Source organism: Pseudophryne corroboree, chromosome 11 (assembly GCF_028390025.1).
Source record: "Pseudophryne corroboree isolate aPseCor3 chromosome 11, aPseCor3.hap2, whole genome shotgun sequence".
Taxonomy (NCBI): domain Eukaryota; kingdom Metazoa; phylum Chordata; class Amphibia; order Anura; family Myobatrachidae; genus Pseudophryne; species Pseudophryne corroboree.
The window spans coordinates 184,544,939-184,564,318 of NC_086454.1; the positions used below are offsets into that span (position 1 = coordinate 184,544,939).

The 19,380-nt window shown below is 30.4% G+C and overlaps 10 non-coding genes across 10 annotated transcripts; all 10 read right to left on the bottom strand.

The window, feature by feature from the left end:
• Positions 1-628: 628 nt before the first annotated feature.
• TRNAV-UAC (transfer RNA valine (anticodon UAC)) lies at positions 629-701 on the bottom strand. The gene has a single exon. It is a non-coding gene; the product is annotated as a tRNA-Val (tRNA).
• Positions 702-840: 139 nt separating this feature from the next.
• Positions 841-913, bottom strand: TRNAV-UAC (transfer RNA valine (anticodon UAC)). The gene has a single exon. It is a non-coding gene; the product is annotated as a tRNA-Val (tRNA).
• A 1,925-nt stretch (positions 914-2,838) lies between these two features.
• On the bottom strand, positions 2,839-2,911 carry TRNAV-UAC (transfer RNA valine (anticodon UAC)). The gene has a single exon. It is a non-coding gene; the product is annotated as a tRNA-Val (tRNA).
• A 1,915-nt stretch (positions 2,912-4,826) lies between these two features.
• TRNAV-UAC (transfer RNA valine (anticodon UAC)) lies at positions 4,827-4,899 on the bottom strand. The gene has a single exon. It is a non-coding gene; the product is annotated as a tRNA-Val (tRNA).
• A 1,924-nt stretch (positions 4,900-6,823) lies between these two features.
• Positions 6,824-6,896, bottom strand: TRNAV-UAC (transfer RNA valine (anticodon UAC)). Its single transcript has one exon. It is a non-coding gene; the product is annotated as a tRNA-Val (tRNA).
• A 1,915-nt stretch (positions 6,897-8,811) lies between these two features.
• Positions 8,812-8,884, bottom strand: TRNAV-UAC (transfer RNA valine (anticodon UAC)). The gene has a single exon. It is a non-coding gene; the product is annotated as a tRNA-Val (tRNA).
• A 1,924-nt stretch (positions 8,885-10,808) lies between these two features.
• Positions 10,809-10,881, bottom strand: TRNAV-UAC (transfer RNA valine (anticodon UAC)). Its single transcript has one exon. It is a non-coding gene; the product is annotated as a tRNA-Val (tRNA).
• Positions 10,882-12,805: 1,924 nt separating this feature from the next.
• TRNAV-UAC (transfer RNA valine (anticodon UAC)) lies at positions 12,806-12,878 on the bottom strand. The gene has a single exon. It is a non-coding gene; the product is annotated as a tRNA-Val (tRNA).
• A 3,921-nt stretch (positions 12,879-16,799) lies between these two features.
• On the bottom strand, positions 16,800-16,872 carry TRNAV-UAC (transfer RNA valine (anticodon UAC)). Its single transcript has one exon. It is a non-coding gene; the product is annotated as a tRNA-Val (tRNA).
• Positions 16,873-18,796: 1,924 nt separating this feature from the next.
• On the bottom strand, positions 18,797-18,869 carry TRNAV-UAC (transfer RNA valine (anticodon UAC)). Its single transcript has one exon. It is a non-coding gene; the product is annotated as a tRNA-Val (tRNA).
• Between the last annotated feature and the right edge of the window lie 511 nt (positions 18,870-19,380).

Sequence of the window (19,380 nt, forward strand, 5' to 3'; positions counted from 1 at the left end):
TCAATATACTATCTATCCAGAAGTCAAATCTATCAGCATTTTTGCTAAACTTGCACATAGTAATTATGGAAATATTTATTTACATTTAAAGTAAATAATCTGGAAGTGAATATTAGCTACATCAAAACATGATTGCAGTTTATCATGCATTAATCATGCAATACCAAACCTTGGCAGCATTATCAAGTTGCTAGTGAAGTCATGTGAACAGTGAAGTCCTGGAAAGAATAGCTGTGCTTTGGTGAACTGGTGATGGAAATGTTGGTTTAAGTGATTTATTTAACTGTACTCAGTTAAGATGATTTATGGAAAAAGGTAGTTAGATATGATACTACAATTTATTTGTTTACTATAAATGAAATATATGATACATTGCTACCAATTTCTTATAAAACAAGAAGATTATTTGAATCTGCTCCAGATTTTTAATCAGTTGTTTGCTGTAATAAGTTATTTTATAATTAAAAGCTAATAGATATTAAAAATAACATTTATTTCCATATTTAGAGAAGAAATTGAATTTTGTAAGTGAACAAATGACATGTTTCACATTGAGCAGTAGCAGGTCAGATGTTATAAGAATGATAGTGAAGAAAATTTTCATAAATCATAAATTAGTGCAAAAATATGGTTCCACTGGGGATTGAACCAAGGACCTTCTGCGTGTAAAGCAGATGGGATAACCACTACACTATGAAACCAATATGCAATACAATAACAAACTGTTCAATTTTTTGGTTGTCCTGACAGTCGTAGTGATTTTTGGTAAACTGTTCCGGATTATCAGTGAAACGTCAAAGTGATTGTTCTTTCATTATATATAAAATTAGTGCAAAAATATGGTTCCACTGGGGATTGAACCCAGGACCTTCTGCGTGTAAAGCAGAGGTGATAACCACTACACTATGAAACCAATATGCAATACAATAACACACTGTTCAATTTTTTGGTTGTCCTGACAGTCGTAGTGATTTTTGGTAAACTGTTCCGGATTATCGGTGAAACGTCAAAGTGATTGTTCTTTCATTATATATAATTTAAAAAAAACAGAGCACCATATTTTTGGCAAATTGACCCAATACTTAATAGTGGTACACCTCGCTAAAGAAAGTTATAGCCTGGTTGACCAACCTTGCATAATTAAACATTTAATATTAATCTTTATTAAAAAGCAATGACTGCAATGATAAATAAATGTGTATATCCATTTTAAAGTAAGCATTTTGCAAAGTTTTTTAAGTGATTATTTTTAATTTGAAGAAAACAAATATACAAAATTCTTTATTTCTAACATCTTGACCAATTATTATCTACTGTAAGTACTCTTATCAAGATCACAGTTTACTGGATTTTTTAATAAATATGGGTTCACTTGGGATTGAACTCAGGATTTTCTCCGTGATAAAGCAGATATGCTAACCACTATGTTATGAAACCACAACATAAACTGTTCTCACACTAGAAGATATTTATGGTCATCTTGACAATCAAATGCCCCAAAATCTGAGGTACACACTAAGTGATTTTGTTTAAAAATCCAATTATATGTCGCACAACACTGAATTTTCATATGTCCGCAATTAAGCAGCATGACTTAGTCATGAAAAAATGCAGAAAATATGGTCAGTTTATCGAGAACCTCCAAGTACCACATAGTGCACTAATATAGTAGGCTGAGATTTTTTTTATCTTGGCTGACCGATTCAATAACCGAAGGAGTGTGTTTGTGACCATCAGTTCTCTGGTTTATCGGAAATACACCAAATGGTCATTTAAAAACACTACCCAGTAAAACAGGATGAGCAACCAATTTTTTGCAATTGACTTTAATAATTGTATAGTGGGTACATAGATAAAGATAGTTGTAACATGGTTGACCAAACTTGCATTACCCAACATTTAAAATACAAATTTAGCAAAGAGCAATGTGTGCAATGTTGAATAAACCTGCATATTCCCATTTTAAATAAAGAATTTTTGAAGCTTTTCAAGTGAATATTTATAATTTGAAAAACTATATACACAAAAATCATTATTTCTAACATTTTGACCAATTATCATCTGCAGGTGTCACACTTATCAAAATCACTTTTCAGTGATTTTTCTTGCCATGTTACCATAAAGTGCCTGTATTACAAATACTACATATAAATAAATGCCCTTTCACAACATAACTTAAGCATAATACTCGAAAAAGACTTTAGTAATAATCAATATACTATCTATCCAGAAGTCAAATCTATCAGCATTTTTGCTAAACTTGCACATAGTAATTATGGAAATATTTATTTACATTTAAAGTAAATAATCTGGAAGTGAATATTAGCTACATCAAAACATGATTGCAGTTTATCATGCATTAATCATGCAATACCAAACCTTGGCAGCATTATCAAGTTGCTAGTGAAGTCATGTGAACAGTGAAGTCCTGGAAAGAATAGCTGTGCTTTGGTGAACTGGTGATGGAAATGTTGGTTTAAGTGATTTATTTAACTGTACTCAGTTAAGATGATTTATGGAAAAAGGTAGTTAGATATGATACTACAATTTATTTGTTTACTATAAATGAAATATATGATACATTGCTACCAATTTCTTATAAAACAAGAAGATTATTTGAATCTGCTCCAGATTTTTAATCAGTTGTTTGCTGTAATAAGTTATTTTATAATTAAAAGCTAATAGATATTAAAAATAACATTTATTTCCATATTTAGAGAAGAAATTGAATTTTGTAAGTGAACAAATGACATGTTTCACATTGAGCAGTAGCAGGTCAGATGTTATAAGAATGATAGTGAAGAAAATTTTCATAAATCATAAATTAGTGCAAAAATATGGTTCCACTGGGGATTGAACCAAGGACCTTCTGCGTGTAAAGCAGATGGGATAACCACTACACTATGAAACCAATATGCAATACAATAGCAAACTGTTCAATTTTTTGGTTGTCCTGACAGTCGTAGTGATTTTTGGTAAACTGTTCCGGATTATCGGTGAAACGTCAAAGTGATTGTTCTTTCATTATATATAATTTTAAAAAAACAGAGCACCATATTTTTGGCAAATTGACCCAATACTTAATAGTGGTACACCTAGCTAAAGAAAGTTATAACCTGGTTGACCAACCTTGCATAATTAAACATTTAATATTAATCTTTATTAAAAAGCAATGACTGCAATGATAAATAAATGTGTATATCCATTTTAAAGTAAGCATTTTGCAAAGTTTTTTAAGTGATTATTTTTAATTTGAAGAAAACAAATATACAAAATTCTTTATTTCTAACATCTTGACCAATTATTATCTACTGTAAGTACTCTTATCAAGATCACAGTTTACTGGATTTTTTAATAAATATGGGTTCACTTGGGATTGAACTCAGGACTTTCTCCGTGTAAAGCAGATATGCTAACCACTATGTTATGAAACCACAACATAAACTGTACTCACACTAGAAGAAATGTATGGTCATCTTGACAATCAAATGCCCCAAAATCTGAGGTACACACTAAGTGATTTTGTTTAAAAATCCTATTATATGTCGCACAACACTGAATTTTCATATGTCCGCAATTAAGCAGCATGACTTAGTCATGAAAAAATGCAGAAAATATGGTCAGTTTATCGAGAACCTCCAAGTACCACATAGTGCACTAATATAGTAGGCTGAGATTTTTTTTATCTTGGCTGACCGATTCAATAACCGAAGGAGTGTGTTTGTGACCATCAGTTCTCTGGTTTATCGGAAATACACCAAATGGTCATTTAAAAACACTACCCAGTAAAACAGGATGAGCAACCAATTTTTTGCAATTGACTTTAATAATTGTATAGTGGGTACATAGATAAAGATAGTTGTAACATGGTTGACCAAACTTGCATTACCCAACATTTAAAATACAAGTTTAGCAAAGAGCAATGTGTGCAATGTTGAATAAACCTGCATATTCCCATTTTAAATAAAGAATTTTTGAAGCTTTTCAAGTGAATATTTATAATTTGAAAAACTATATACACAAAAATCATTATTTCTAACATTTTGACCAATTATCATCTGCAGGTGTCACACTTATCAAAATCACTTTTCAGTGATTTTTCTTGCCATGTTACCATAAAGTGCCTGTATTACAAATACTACATATAAATAAATGCCCTTTCACAACATAACTTACTCGAAAAAGACTTTAGTAGTAATCAATATACTATCTATCCAGAAGTCAAATCTATCAGCATTTTTGCTAAACTTGCACATAGTAATTATGGAAATATTTATTTACATTTAAAGTAAATAATCTGGAAGTGAATATTAGCTACATCAAAACATGATTGCAGTTTATCATGCATTAATCATGCAATACCAAACCTTGGCAGCATTATCAAGTTGCTAGTGAAGTCATGTGAACAGTGAAGTCCTGGAAAGAATAGCTGTGCTTTGGTGAACTGGTGATGGAAATGTTGGTTTAAGTGATTTATTTAACTGTACTCAGTTAAGATGATTTATGGAAAAAGGTAGTTAGATATGATACTACAATTTATTTGTTTACTATAAATGAAATATATGATACATTGCTACCAATTTCTTATAAAACAAGAAGACTATTTGAATCTGCTCCAGATTTTTAATCAGTTGTTTGCTGTAATAAGTTATTTTATAATTAAAAGCTAATAGATATTAAAAATAACATTTATTTCCATATTTAGAGAAGAAATTGAATTTTGTAAGTGAACAAATGACATGTTTCACATTGAGCAGTAGCAGGTCAGATGTTATAAGAATGATAGTGAAGAAAATTTTTCTAAATCATAAATTAGTGCAAAAATATGGTTCCAATTGGGATTGAACCCAGGACCTTCTGCGTGTAAAGCAGATGTGATAACCACTACACTATGAAACCAATATGCAATACAATAACAAACTGTTCAATTTTTTGGTTGTCCTGACAGTCGTAGTGATTTATGGTAAACTGTTCCGGATTATCGGTGAAACGTCAAAGTGATTGTTCTTTCATTATATATAATTTTAAAAAAACAGAGCACCATATTTTTGGCAAATTGACCCAATACTTAATAGTGGTACACCTAGCTAAAGAAAGTTATAGCCTGGTTGACCAACCTTGCATAATTAAACATTTAATATTAATCTTTATTAAAAAGCAATGACTGCAATGATAAATAAATGTGTATATCCATTTTAAAGTAAGCATTTTGCAAAGTTTTTTAAGTGATTATTTTTAATTTGAAGAAAACAAATATACAAAATTCTTTATTTCTAACATCTTGACCAATTATTATCTACTGTAAGTACTCTTATCAAGATCACAGTTTACTGGATTTTTTAATAAATATGGGTTCACTTGGGATTGAACTCAGGATTTTCTCCGTGTAAAGCAGATATGCTAACCACTATGTTATGAAACCACAACATAAACTGTTCTCACACTAGAAGATATTTATGGTCATCTTGACAATCAAATGCCCCAAAATCTGAGGTACACACTAAGTGATTTTGTTTAAAAATCCAATTATATGTCGCACAACACTGAATTTTCATATGTCCGCAATTAAGCAGCATGACTTAGTCATGAAAAAATGCAGAAAATATGGTCAGTTTATCGAGAACCTCCAAGTACCACATAGTGCACTAATATAGTAGGCTGAGATTTTTTTTATCTTGGCTGACCGATTCAATAACCGAAGGAGTGTGTTTGTGACCATCAGTTCTCTGGTTTATCGGAAATACACCAAATGGTCATTTAAAAACACTACCCAGTAAAACAGGATGAGCAACCAATTTTTTGCAATTGACTTTAATAATTGTATAGTGGGTACATAGATAAAGATAGTTGTAACATGGTTGACCAAACTTGCATTACCCAACATTTAAAATACAAATTTAGCAAAGAGCAATGTGTGCAATGTTGAATAAACCTGCATATTCCCATTTTAAATAAAGAATTTTTGAAGCTTTTCAAGTGAATATTTATAATTTGAAAAACTATATACACAAAAATCATTATTTCTAACATTTTGACCAATTATCATCTGCAGGTGTCACACTTATCAAAATCACTTTTCAGTGATTTTTCTTGCCATGTTACCATAAAGTGCCTGTATTACAAATACTACATATAAATAAATGCCCTTTCACAACATAACTTAAGCATAATACTCGAAAAAGACTTTAGTAATAATCAATATACTATCTATCCAGAAGTCAAATCTATCAGCATTTTTGCTAAACTTGCACATAGTAATTATGGAAATATTTATTTACATTTAAAGTAAATAATCTGGAAGTGAATATTAGCTACATCAAAACATGATTGCAGTTTATCATGCATTAATCATGCAATACCAAACCTTGGCAGCATTATCAAGTTGCTAGTGAAGTCATGTGAACAGTGAAGTCCTGGAAAGAATAGCTGTGCTTTGGTGAACTGGTGATGGAAATGTTGGTTTAAGTGATTTATTTAACTGTACTCAGTTAAGATGATTTATGGAAAAAGGTAGTTAGATATGATACTACAATTTATTTGTTTACTATAAATGAAATATATGATACATTGCTACCAATTTCTTATAAAACAAGAAGATTATTTGAATCTGCTCCAGATTTTTAATCAGTTGTTTGCTGTAATAAGTTATTTTATAATTAAAAGCTAATAGATATTAAAAATAACATTTATTTCCATATTTAGAGAAGAAATTGAATTTTGTAAGTGAACAAATGACATGTTTCACATTGAGCAGTAGCAGGTCAGATGTTATAAGAATGATAGTGAAGAAAATTTTCATAAATCATAAATTAGTGCAAAAATATGGTTCCACTGGGGATTGAACCAAGGACCTTCTGCGTGTAAAGCAGATGGGATAACCACTACACTATGAAACCAATATGCAATACAATAGCAAACTGTTCAATTTTTTGGTTGTCCTGACAGTCGTAGTGATTTTTGGTAAACTGTTCCGGATTATCGGTGAAACGTCAAAGTGATTGTTCTTTCATTATATATAATTTTAAAAAAACAGAGCACCATATTTTTGGCAAATTGACCCAATACTTAATAGTGGTACACCTAGCTAAAGAAAGTTATAACCTGGTTGACCAACCTTGCATAATTAAACATTTAATATTAATCTTTATTAAAAAGCAATGACTGCAATGATAAATAAATGTGTATATCCATTTTAAAGTAAGCATTTTGCAAAGTTTTTTAAGTGATTATTTTTAATTTGAAGAAAACAAATATACAAAATTCTTTATTTCTAACATCTTGACCAATTATTATCTACTGTAAGTACTCTTATCAAGATCACAGTTTACTGGATTTTTTAATAAATATGGGTTCACTTGGGATTGAACTCAGGACTTTCTCCGTGTAAAGCAGATATGCTAACCACTATGTTATGAAACCACAACATAAACTGTACTCACACTAGAAGAAATGTATGGTCATCTTGACAATCAAATGCCCCAAAATCTGAGGTACACACTAAGTGATTTTGTTTAAAAATCCTATTATATGTCGCACAACACTGAATTTTCATATGTCCGCAATTAAGCAGCATGACTTAGTCATGAAAAAATGCAGAAAATATGGTCAGTTTATCGAGAACCTCCAAGTACCACATAGTGCACTAATATAGTAGGCTGAGATTTTTTTTATCTTGGCTGACCGATTCAATAACCGAAGGAGTGTGTTTGTGACCATCAGTTCTCTGGTTTATCGGAAATACACCAAATGGTCATTTAAAAACACTACCCAGTAAAACAGGATGAGCAACCAATTTTTTGCAATTGACTTTAATAATTGTATAGTGGGTACATAGATAAAGATAGTTGTAACATGGTTGACCAAACTTGCATTACCCAACATTTAAAATACAAGTTTAGCAAAGAGCAATGTGTGCAATGTTGAATAAACCTGCATATTCCCATTTTAAATAAAGAATTTTTGAAGCTTTTCAAGTGAATATTTATAATTTGAAAAACTATATACACAAAAATCATTATTTCTAACATTTTGACCAATTATCATCTGCAGGTGTCACACTTATCAAAATCACTTTTCAGTGATTTTTCTTGCCATGTTACCATAAAGTGCCTGTATTACAAATACTACATATAAATAAATGCCCTTTCACAACATAACTTACTCGAAAAAGACTTTAGTAGTAATCAATATACTATCTATCCAGAAGTCAAATCTATCAGCATTTTTGCTAAACTTGCACATAGTAATTATGGAAATATTTATTTACATTTAAAGTAAATAATCTGGAAGTGAATATTAGCTACATCAAAACATGATTGCAGTTTATCATGCATTAATCATGCAATACCAAACCTTGGCAGCATTATCAAGTTGCTAGTGAAGTCATGTGAACAGTGAAGTCCTGGAAAGAATAGCTGTGCTTTGGTGAACTGGTGATGGAAATGTTGGTTTAAGTGATTTATTTAACTGTACTCAGTTAAGATGATTTATGGAAAAAGGTAGTTAGATATGATACTACAATTTATTTGTTTACTATAAATGAAATATATGATACATTGCTACCAATTTCTTATAAAACAAGAAGACTATTTGAATCTGCTCCAGATTTTTAATCAGTTGTTTGCTGTAATAAGTTATTTTATAATTAAAAGCTAATAGATATTAAAAATAACATTTATTTCCATATTTAGAGAAGAAATTGAATTTTGTAAGTGAACAAATGACATGTTTCACATTGAGCAGTAGCAGGTCAGATGTTATAAGAATGATAGTGAAGAAAATTTTTCTAAATCATAAATTAGTGCAAAAATATGGTTCCAATTGGGATTGAACCCAGGACCTTCTGCGTGTAAAGCAGATGTGATAACCACTACACTATGAAACCAATATGCAATACAATAACAAACTGTTCAATTTTTTGGTTGTCCTGACAGTCGTAGTGATTTATGGTAAACTGTTCCGGATTATCGGTGAAACGTCAAAGTGATTGTTCTTTCATTATATATAATTTTAAAAAAACAGAGCACCATATTTTTGGCAAATTGACCCAATACTTAATAGTGGTACACCTAGCTAAAGAAAGTTATAGCCTGGTTGACCAACCTTGCATAATTAAACATTTAATATTAATCTTTATTAAAAAGCAATGACTGCAATGATAAATAAATGTGTATATCCATTTTAAAGTAAGCATTTTGCAAAGTTTTTTAAGTGATTATTTTTAATTTGAAGAAAACAAATATACAAAATTATTTATTTCTAACATCTTGACCAATTATTATCTACTGTAAGTACTCTTATCAAGATCACAGTTTACTGGATTTTTTAATAAATATGGGTTCACTTGGGATTGAACTCAGGACTTTCTCCATGTAAAGCAGATATGCTAACCACTATGTTATGAAACCACAACATAAACTGTACTCACACTAGAAGATATTTATGGTCATCTTGACAATCAAATGCCCCAAAATCTGAGGTACACACTAAGTGATTTTGTTTAAAAATCCTATTATATGTCGCACAACACTGAATTTTCATATGTCCGCAATTAAGCAGCATGACTTAGTCATGCAAAAATGCAGAAAATATGGTCAGTTTATCGAGAACCTCCAAGTACCACATAGTGCACTAATATAGTAGGCTGAGATTTTTTTTATCTTGGCTGACCGATTCAATAACCGAAGGAGTGTGTTTGTGACCATCAGTTCTCTGGTTTATCGGAAATACACCAAATGGTCATTTAAAAACACTACCCAGTAAAACAGGATGAGCAACCAATTTTTTGCAATTGAGTTTAATAATTGTATAGTGGGTACATAGATAAAGATAGTTGTAACATGGTTGACCAAACTTGCATTACCCAACATTTAAAATACAAATTTAGCAAAGAGCAATGTGTGCAATGTTGAATAAACCTGCATATTCCCATTTTAAATAAATAATTTTTGAAGCTTTTCAAGTGAATATTTATAATTTGAAAAACTATTTACACAAAAATCATTATTTCTAACATTTTGACCAATTATCATCTGCAGGTGTCACACTTATCAAAATCACTTTTCAGTGATTTTTCTTGCCATGTTACCATAAAGTGCCTGTATTACAAATACTACATATAAATAAATGCCCTTTCACAACATAACTTAAGCATAATACTCGAAAAAGACTTTAGTAGTAATCAATATACTATCTATCCAGAAGTCAAATCTATCAGCATTTTTGCTAAACTTGCACATAGTAATTATGGAAATATTTATTTACATTTAAAGTAAATAATCTGGAAGTGAATATTAGCTACATCAAAACATGATTGCAGTTTATCATGCATTAATCATGCAATACCAAACCTTGGCAGCATTATCAAGTTGCTAGTGAAGTCATGTGAACAGTGAAGTCCTGGAAAGAATAGCTGTGCTTTGGTGAACTGGTGATGGAAATGTTGGTTTAAGTGATTTATTTAACTGTACTCAGTTAAGATGATTTATGGAAAAAGGTAGTAAGATATGATACTACAATTTATTTGTTTACTATAAATGAAATATATGATACATTGCTACCAATTTCTTATAAAACAAGAAGATTATTTGAATCTGCTCCAGATTTTTAATCAGTTGTTTGCTGTAATAAGTTATTTTATAATTAAAAGCTAATAGATATTAAAAATAACATTTATTTCCATATTTAGAGAAGAAATTGAATTTTGTAAGTGAACAAATGACATGTTTCACATTGAGCAGTAGCAGGTCAGATGTTATAAGAATGATAGTGAAGAAAATTTTCATAAATCATAAATTAGTGCAAAAATATGGTTCCACTGGGGATTGAACCCAGGACCTTCTGCGTGTAAAGCAGATGGGATAACCACTACACTATGAAACCAATATGCAATACAATAACAAACTGTTCAATTTTTTGGTTGTCCTGACAGTCGTAGTGATTTTTGGTAAACTGTTCCGGATTATCGGTGAAACGTCAAAGTGATTGTTCTTTCATTATATATAATTTTAAAAAAACAGAGCACCATATTTTTGGCAAATTGACCCAATACTTAATAGTGGTACACCTAGCTAAAGAAAGTTATAGCCTGGTTGACCAACCTTGCATAATTAAACATTTAATATTAATCTTTATTAAAAAGCAATGACTGCAATGATAAATAAATGTGTATATCCATTTTAAAGTAAGCATTTTGCAAAGTTTTTTAAGTGATTATTTTTAATTTGAAGAAAACAAATATACAAAATTCTTTATTTCTAACATCTTGACTAATTATTATCTACTGTAAGTACTCTTATCAAGATCACAGTTTACTGGATTTTTTAATAAATATGGGTTCACTTGGGATTGAACTCAGGACTTTCTCCGTGTAAAGCAGATATGCTAACCACTATGTTATGAAACCACAACATAAACTGTTCTCACACTAGAAGATATTTATGGTCATCTTGACAATCAAATGCCCCAAAATCTGAGGTACACACTAAGTGATTTTGTTTAAAAATCCAATTATATGTCGCACAACACTGAATTTTCATATGTCCGCAATTAAGCAGCATGACTTAGTCATGCAAAAATGCAGAAAATATGGTCAGTTTATCGAGAACCTCCAAGTACCACATAGTGCACTAATATAGTAGGCTGAGATTTTTTTTATCTTGGCTGACCGATTCAATAACCGAAGGAGTGTGTTTGTGACCATCAGTTCTCTGGTTTATCGGAAATACACCAAATGGTCATTTAAAAACACTACCCAGTAAAACAGGATGAGCAACCAATTTTTTGCAATTGACTTTAATAATTGTATAGTGGGTACATAGATAAAGATAGTTGTAACATGGTTGACCAAACTTGCATTACCCAACATTTAAAATACAAATTTAGCAAAGAGCAATGTGTGCAATGTTGAATAAACCTGCATATTCCCATTTTAAATAAAGAATTTTTGAAGCTTTTCAAGTGAATATTTATAATTTGAAAAACTATATACACAAAAATCATTATTTCTAACATTTTGACCAATTATCATCTGCAGGTGTCACACTTATCAAAATCACTTTTCAGTGATTTTTCTTGCCATGTTACCATAAAGTGCCTGTATTACAAATACTACATATAAATAAATGCCCTTTCACAACATAACTTAAGCATAACACTCGAAAAAGACTTTAATAATAATCAATATACTATCTATCCAGAAGTCAAATCTATCAGCATTTTTGCTAAACTTGCACATAGTAATTATGGAAATAATTATTTACATTTAAAGTAAATAATCTGGAAGTGAATATTAGCTACATCAAAACATGATTGCAGTTTATCATGCATTAATCATGCAATACCAAACCTTGGCAGCATTATCAAGTTGCTAGTGAAGTCATGTGAACAGTGAAGTCCTGGAAAGAATAGCTGTGCTTTGGTGAACTGGTGATGGAAATGTTGGTTTAAGTGATTTATTTAACTGTACTCAGTTAAGATGATTTATGGAAAAAGGTAGTTAGATATGATACTACAATTTATTTGTTTACTATAAATGAAATATATGATACATTGCTACCAATATCTTATAAAACAAGAAGACTATTTGAATCTGCTCCAGATTTTTAATCAGTTGTTTGCTGTAATAAGTTATTTTATAATTAAAAGCTAATAGATATTAAAAATAACATTTATTTCCATATTTAGAGAAGAAATTGAATTTTGTAAGTGAACAAATGACATGTTTCACATTGAGCAGTAGCAGGTCAGATGTTATAAGAATGATAGTGAAGAAAATTTTCATAAATCATAAATTAGTGCAAAAATATGGTTCCACTGGGGATTGAACCCAGGACCTTCTGCGTGTAAAGCAGATGTGATAACCACTACACTATGAAACCAATATGCAATACAATAACAAACTGTTCAATTTTTTGGTTGTCCTGACAGTCGTAGTGATTTTTGGTAAACTGTTCCGGATTATCGGTGAAACGTCAAAGTGATTGTTCTTTCATTATATATAATTTAAAAAAAACAGAGCACCATATTTTTGGCAAATTGTCCCAATACTTAATAGTGGTACACCTAGCTAAAGAAAGTTATAGCCTGGTTGACCAACCTTGCATAATTAAACATTTAATATTAATCTTTATTAAAAAGCAATGACTGCAATGATAAATAAATGTGTATATCCATTTTAAAGTAAGCATTTTGCAAAGTTTTTTAAGTGATTATTTTTAATTTGAAGAAAACAAATATACAAAATTCTTTATTTCTAACATCTTGACTAATTATTATCTACTGTAAGTACTCTTATCAAGATCACAGTTTACTGGATTTTTTAATAAATATGGGTTCACTTGGGATTGAACTCAGGACTTTCTCCGTGTAAAGCAGATATGCTAACCACTATGTTATGAAACCACAACATAAACTGTTCTCACACTAGAAGATATTTATGGTCATCTTGACAATCAAATGCCCCAAAATCTGAGGTACACACTAAGTGATTTTGTTTAAAAATCCAATTATATGTCGCACAACACTGAATTTTCATATGTCCGCAATTAAGCAGCATGACTTAGTCATGCAAAAATGCAGAAAATATGGTCAGTTTATCGAGAACCTCCAAGTACCACATAGTGCACTAATATAGTAGGCTGAGATTTTTTTTATCTTGGCTGACCGATTCAATAACCGAAGGAGTGTGTTTGTGACCATCAGTTCTCTGGTTTATCGGAAATACACCAAATGGTCATTTAAAAACACTACCCAGTAAAACAGGATGAGCAACCAATTTTTTGCAATTGACTTTAAGAATTGTATAGTGGGTACATAGATAAAGATAGTTGTAACATGGTTGACCAAACTTGCATTATCCAACATTTAAAATACAAATTTAGCAAAGAGCAATGTGTGCAATGTTGAATAAACCTGCATATTCCCATTTTAAATAAAGAATTTTTGAAGCTTTTCAAGTGAATATTTATAATTTGAAAAACTATATACACAAAAATCATTATTTCTAACATTTTGACCAATTATCATCTGCAGGTGTCACACTTATCAAAATCACTTTTCAGTGATTTTTCTTGCCATGTTACCATAAAGTGCCTGTATTACAAATACTACATATAAATAAATGCCCTTTCACAACATAACTTAAGCATAATACTCGAAAAAGACTTTAGTAATAATCAATATACTATCTATCCAGAAGTCACATCTATCAGCATTTTTGCTAAACTTGCACATAGTAATTATGGAAATAATTATTTACATTTAAAGTAAATAATCTGGAAGTGAATATTAGCTACATCAAAACATGATTGCAGTTTATCATGCATTAATCATGCAATACCAAACCTTGGCAGCATTATCAAGTTGCTAGTGAAGTCATGTGAACAGTGAAGTCCTGGAAAGAATAGCTGTGCTTTGGTGAACTGGTGATGGAAATGTTGGTTTAAGTGATTTATTTAACTGTACTCAGTTAAGATGATTTATGGAAAAAGGTAGTTAGATATGATACTACAATTTATTTGTTTACTATAAATGAAATATATGATACATTGCTACCAATTTCTTATAAAACAAGAAGACTATTTGAATCTGCTCCAGATTTTTAATCAGTTGTTTGCTGTAATAAGTTATTTTATAATTAAAAGCTAATAGATATTAAAAATAACATTTATTTCCATATTTAGAGAAGAAATTGAATTTTGTAAGTGAACAAATGACATGTTTCACATTGAGCAGTAGCAGGTCAGATGTTATAAGAATGATAGTGAAGAAAATTTTCATAAATCATAAATTAGTGCAAGAATATGGTTCCACTGGGGATTGAACCAAGGACCTTCTGCGTGTAAAGCAGAGGTGATAACCACTACACTATGAGAACAATATGCAATACAATAACAAACTGTTAAATTTTTTGGTTGTCCTGACAGTCGTAGTAATTTTTGGTAAACTGTTCCGGATTATCGGTGAAACGTCAAAGTGATTGTTCTTTCATTATATATAATTTTAAAAAAACAGAGCACCATATTTTTGGCAAATTGACCCAATACTTAATAGTGGTACACCTAGCTAAAGAAAGTTATAGCCTGGTTGACCAACCTTGCATAATTAAACATTTAATATTAATCTTTATTAAAAAGCAATGACTGCAATGATAAATACATGTGTATATCCATTTTAAAGTAAGCATTTTGCAAAGTTTTTTAAGTGATTATTTTTAATTTGAAGAAAACAAATATACAAAATTCTTTATTTCTAACATCTTGACTAATTATTATCTACTGTAAGTACTCTTATCAAGATCACAGTTTACTGGATTTTTTAATAAATGTGGGTTCACTTGGGATTGAACTCAGGACTTACTCCGTGTAAAGCAGATATGCTAACCACTATGTTATGAAACCACAACATAAACTGTTCTCACACTAGAAGATATTTATGGTCATCTTGACAATCAAATGCCCCAAAATCTGAGGTACACACTAAGTGATTTTGTTTAAAAATCCAATTATATGTCGCACAACACTGAATTTTCATATGTCCGCAATTAAGCAGCATGACTTAGTCATGAAAAAATGCAGAAAATATGGTCAGTTTATCGAGAACCTCCAAGTACCACATAGTGCACTAATATAGTAGGCTGAGAATTTTTTTATCTTGGCTGACCGATTCAATAACCGAAGGAGTGTGTTTGTGACCATCAGTTCTCTGGTTTATCGGAAATACACCAAATGGTCATTTAAAAACACTACCCAGTAAAACAGGATGAGCAACCAATTTTTTGCAATTGACTTTAATAATTGTATAGTGGGTACATAGATAAAGATAGTTGTAACATGGTTGACCAAACTTGCATTACCCAACATTTAAAATACAAATTTAGCAAAGAGCAATGTGTGCAATGTTGAATAAACCTGCATATTCCCATTTTAAATAAAGAATTTTTGAAGCTTTTCAAGTGAATATTTATAATTTGAAAAACTATATACACAAAAATCATTATTTCTAACATTTTGACCAATTATCATCTGCAGGTGTCACACTTATCAAAATCACTTTTCAGTGATTTTTCTTTCCATGTTACCATAAAGTGCCTGTATTACAAATACTACATATAAATAAATGCCCTTTCACAACATAACTTAAGCATAATACACGAAAAAGACTTTAGTAATAATCAATATACTATCTATCCAGAAGTCAAATCTATCAGCATTTTTGCTAAACTTGCACATAGTAATTATGGAAATAATTATTTACATTTAAAGTAAATAATCTGGAAGTGAATATTAGCTACATCAAAACATGATTGCAGTTTATCATGCATTAATCATGCAATACCAAACCTTGGCAGCATTATCAAGTTGCTAGTGAAGTCATGTGAACAGTGAAGTCCTGGAAAGAATAGCTGTGCTTTGGTGAACTGGTGATGGAAATGTTGGTTTAAGTGATTTATTTAACTGTACTCAGTTAAGATGATTTATGGAAAAAGGTAGTTAGATATGATACTACAATTTATTTGTTTACTATAAATGAAATATATGATACATTGCTACCAATTTCTTATAAAACAAGAAGACTATTTGAATCTGCTCCAGATTTTTAATCAGTTGTTTGCTGTAATAAGTTATTTTATAATTAAAAGCTAATAGATATTAAAAATAACATTTATTTCCATATTTAGAGAAGAAATTGAATTTTGTAAGTGAACAAATGACATGTTTCACATTGAGCAGTAGCAGGTCAGATGTTATAAGAATGATAGTGAAGAAAATTTTCATAAATCATAAATTAGTGCAAAAATATGGTTCCACTGGGGATTGAACCCAGGACCTTCTGCGTGTAAAGCAGAGGTGATAACCACTACACTATGAAACCAATATGCAATACAATAACAAACTGTTCAATTTTTTGGTTGTCCTGACAGTCGTAGTGATTTTTGGTAAACTGTTCCGGATTATCGGTGAAACGTCAAAGTGATTGTTCTTTCATTATATATAATTTTAAAAAAACAGAGCACCATATTTTTGGCAAATTGACCCAATACTTAATAGTGGTACACCTAGCTAAAGAAAGTTATAGCCTGGTTGACCAACCTTGCATAATTAAACATTTAATATTAATCTTTATTAAAAAGCAATGACTGCAATGATAAATAAATGTGTATATCCATTTTAAAGTAAGCATTTTGCAAAGGTTTTTAAGTGATTATTTTTAATTTGAAGAAAACAAATATACAAAATTCTTTATTTCTAACATCTTGACCAATTATTATCTACTGTAAGTACTCTTATCAAGATCACAGTTTACTGGATTTTTTAATAAATATGGGTTCACTTGGGATTGAACTCAGGACTTTCTCCGTGTAAAGCAGATATGCTAACCACTATGTTATGAAACCACAACATAAACTGTTCTCACACTAGAAGATATTTATGGTCATCTTGACAATCAAATGCCCCAAAATCTGAGGTACACACTGAGTGATTTTGTTTAAAAATCCAATTATATGTCGCACAACACTGAATTTTCATATGTCCGCAATTAAGCAGCATGACTTAGTCATGAAAAAATGCAGAAAATATGGTCAGTTTATCGAGAACCTCCAAGTACCACATAGTGCACTAATATAGTAGGCTGAGATTTTTTTTATCTTGGCTGACCGATTCAATAACCGAAGGAGTGTGTTTGTGACCATCAGTTCTCTGGTTTATCGGAAATACACCAAATGGTCATTTAAAAACACTACCCAGTAAAACAGGATGAGCAACCAATTTTTTGCAATTGACTTTAATAATTGTATAGTGGGTACATAGATAAAGATAGTTGTAACATGGTTGACCAAACTTGCATTACCCAACATTTAAAATACAAATTTAGCAAAGAGCAATGTGTGCTATGTTGAATAAACCTGCATATTCCCATTTTAAATAAAGAATTTTTGAAGCTTTTCAAGTGAATATTTATAATTTGAAAAACTATATACACAAAAATCATTATTTCTAACATTTTGACCAATTATCATCTGCATGTGTCACACTTATCAAAATCACTTTTCAGTGATTTTTCTTGCCATGTTACCATAAAGTGCCTGTATTACAAATACTACATATAAATAAATGCCCTTTCACAACATAACTTAAGCATAATACACGAAAAAGACTTTAGTAATAATCAATATACTATCTATCCAGAAGTCAAATCTATCAGCATTTTTGCTAAACTTGCACATAGTAATTATGGAAATAATTATTTACATTTAAAGTAAATAATCTGGAAGTGAATATTAGCTACATCAAAACATGATTGCAGTTTATCATGCATTAATCATGCAATACCAAACCTTGGCAGCATTATCAAGTTGCTAGTGAAGTCATGTGAACAGTGAAGTCCTGGAAAGAATAGCTGTGCTTTGGTGAACTGGTGATGGAAATGTTGGTTTAAGTGATTTATTTAACTGTACTCAGTTAAGATGATTTATGGAAAAAGGTAGTTAGATATGATACTACAATTTATTTGTTTACTATAAATGAAATATATGATACATTGCTACCAATTTCTTATAAAACAAGAAGACTATTTGAATCTGCTCCAGATTTTTAATCAGTTGTTTGCTGTAATAAGTTATTTTATAATTAAAAGCTAATAGATATTAAAAATAACATTTATTTCCATATTTAGAGAAGAAATTGAATTTTGTAAGTGAACAAATGACATGTTTCACATTGAGCAGTAGCAGGTCAGATGTTATAAGAATGATAGTGAAGAAAATTTTCATAAATCATAAATTAGTGCAAAAATATGGTTCCACTGGGGATTGAACCCAGGACTTTCTGCGTGTAAAGCAGAGGTGATAACCACTACACTATGAAACCAATATGCAACACAATAACAAACTGTTACATTTTTTGGTTGTCCTGACAGTCGTAGTAATTTTTGGTAAACTGTTCCGGATTATCGGTGAAACGTCAAAGTGATTGTTCTTTCATTATATATAATTTAAAAAAAACAGAGCACGATATTTTTGGCAAATTGACCCAATACTTAATAGTGGTACACCTAGCTAAAGAAAGTTATAGCCTGGTTGACCAACCTTGCATAATTAAACATTTAATATTAATCTTTATTAAAAAGCAATGACTGCAATGATAAATAAATGTGTATATCCATTTTAAAGTAAGCATTTTGCAAAGTTTTTTAAGTGATTATTTTTAATTTGAAGAAAACAAATATACAAAATTCTTTATTTCTAACATCTTGACCAATTATTATCTACTGTAAGTACTCTTATCAAGATCACAGTTCACTGGATTTTTTAATAAATATGGGTTCACTTGGGATTGAACTCAGGACTTTCTCCGTGTAAAGCAGATATGCTAACCACTA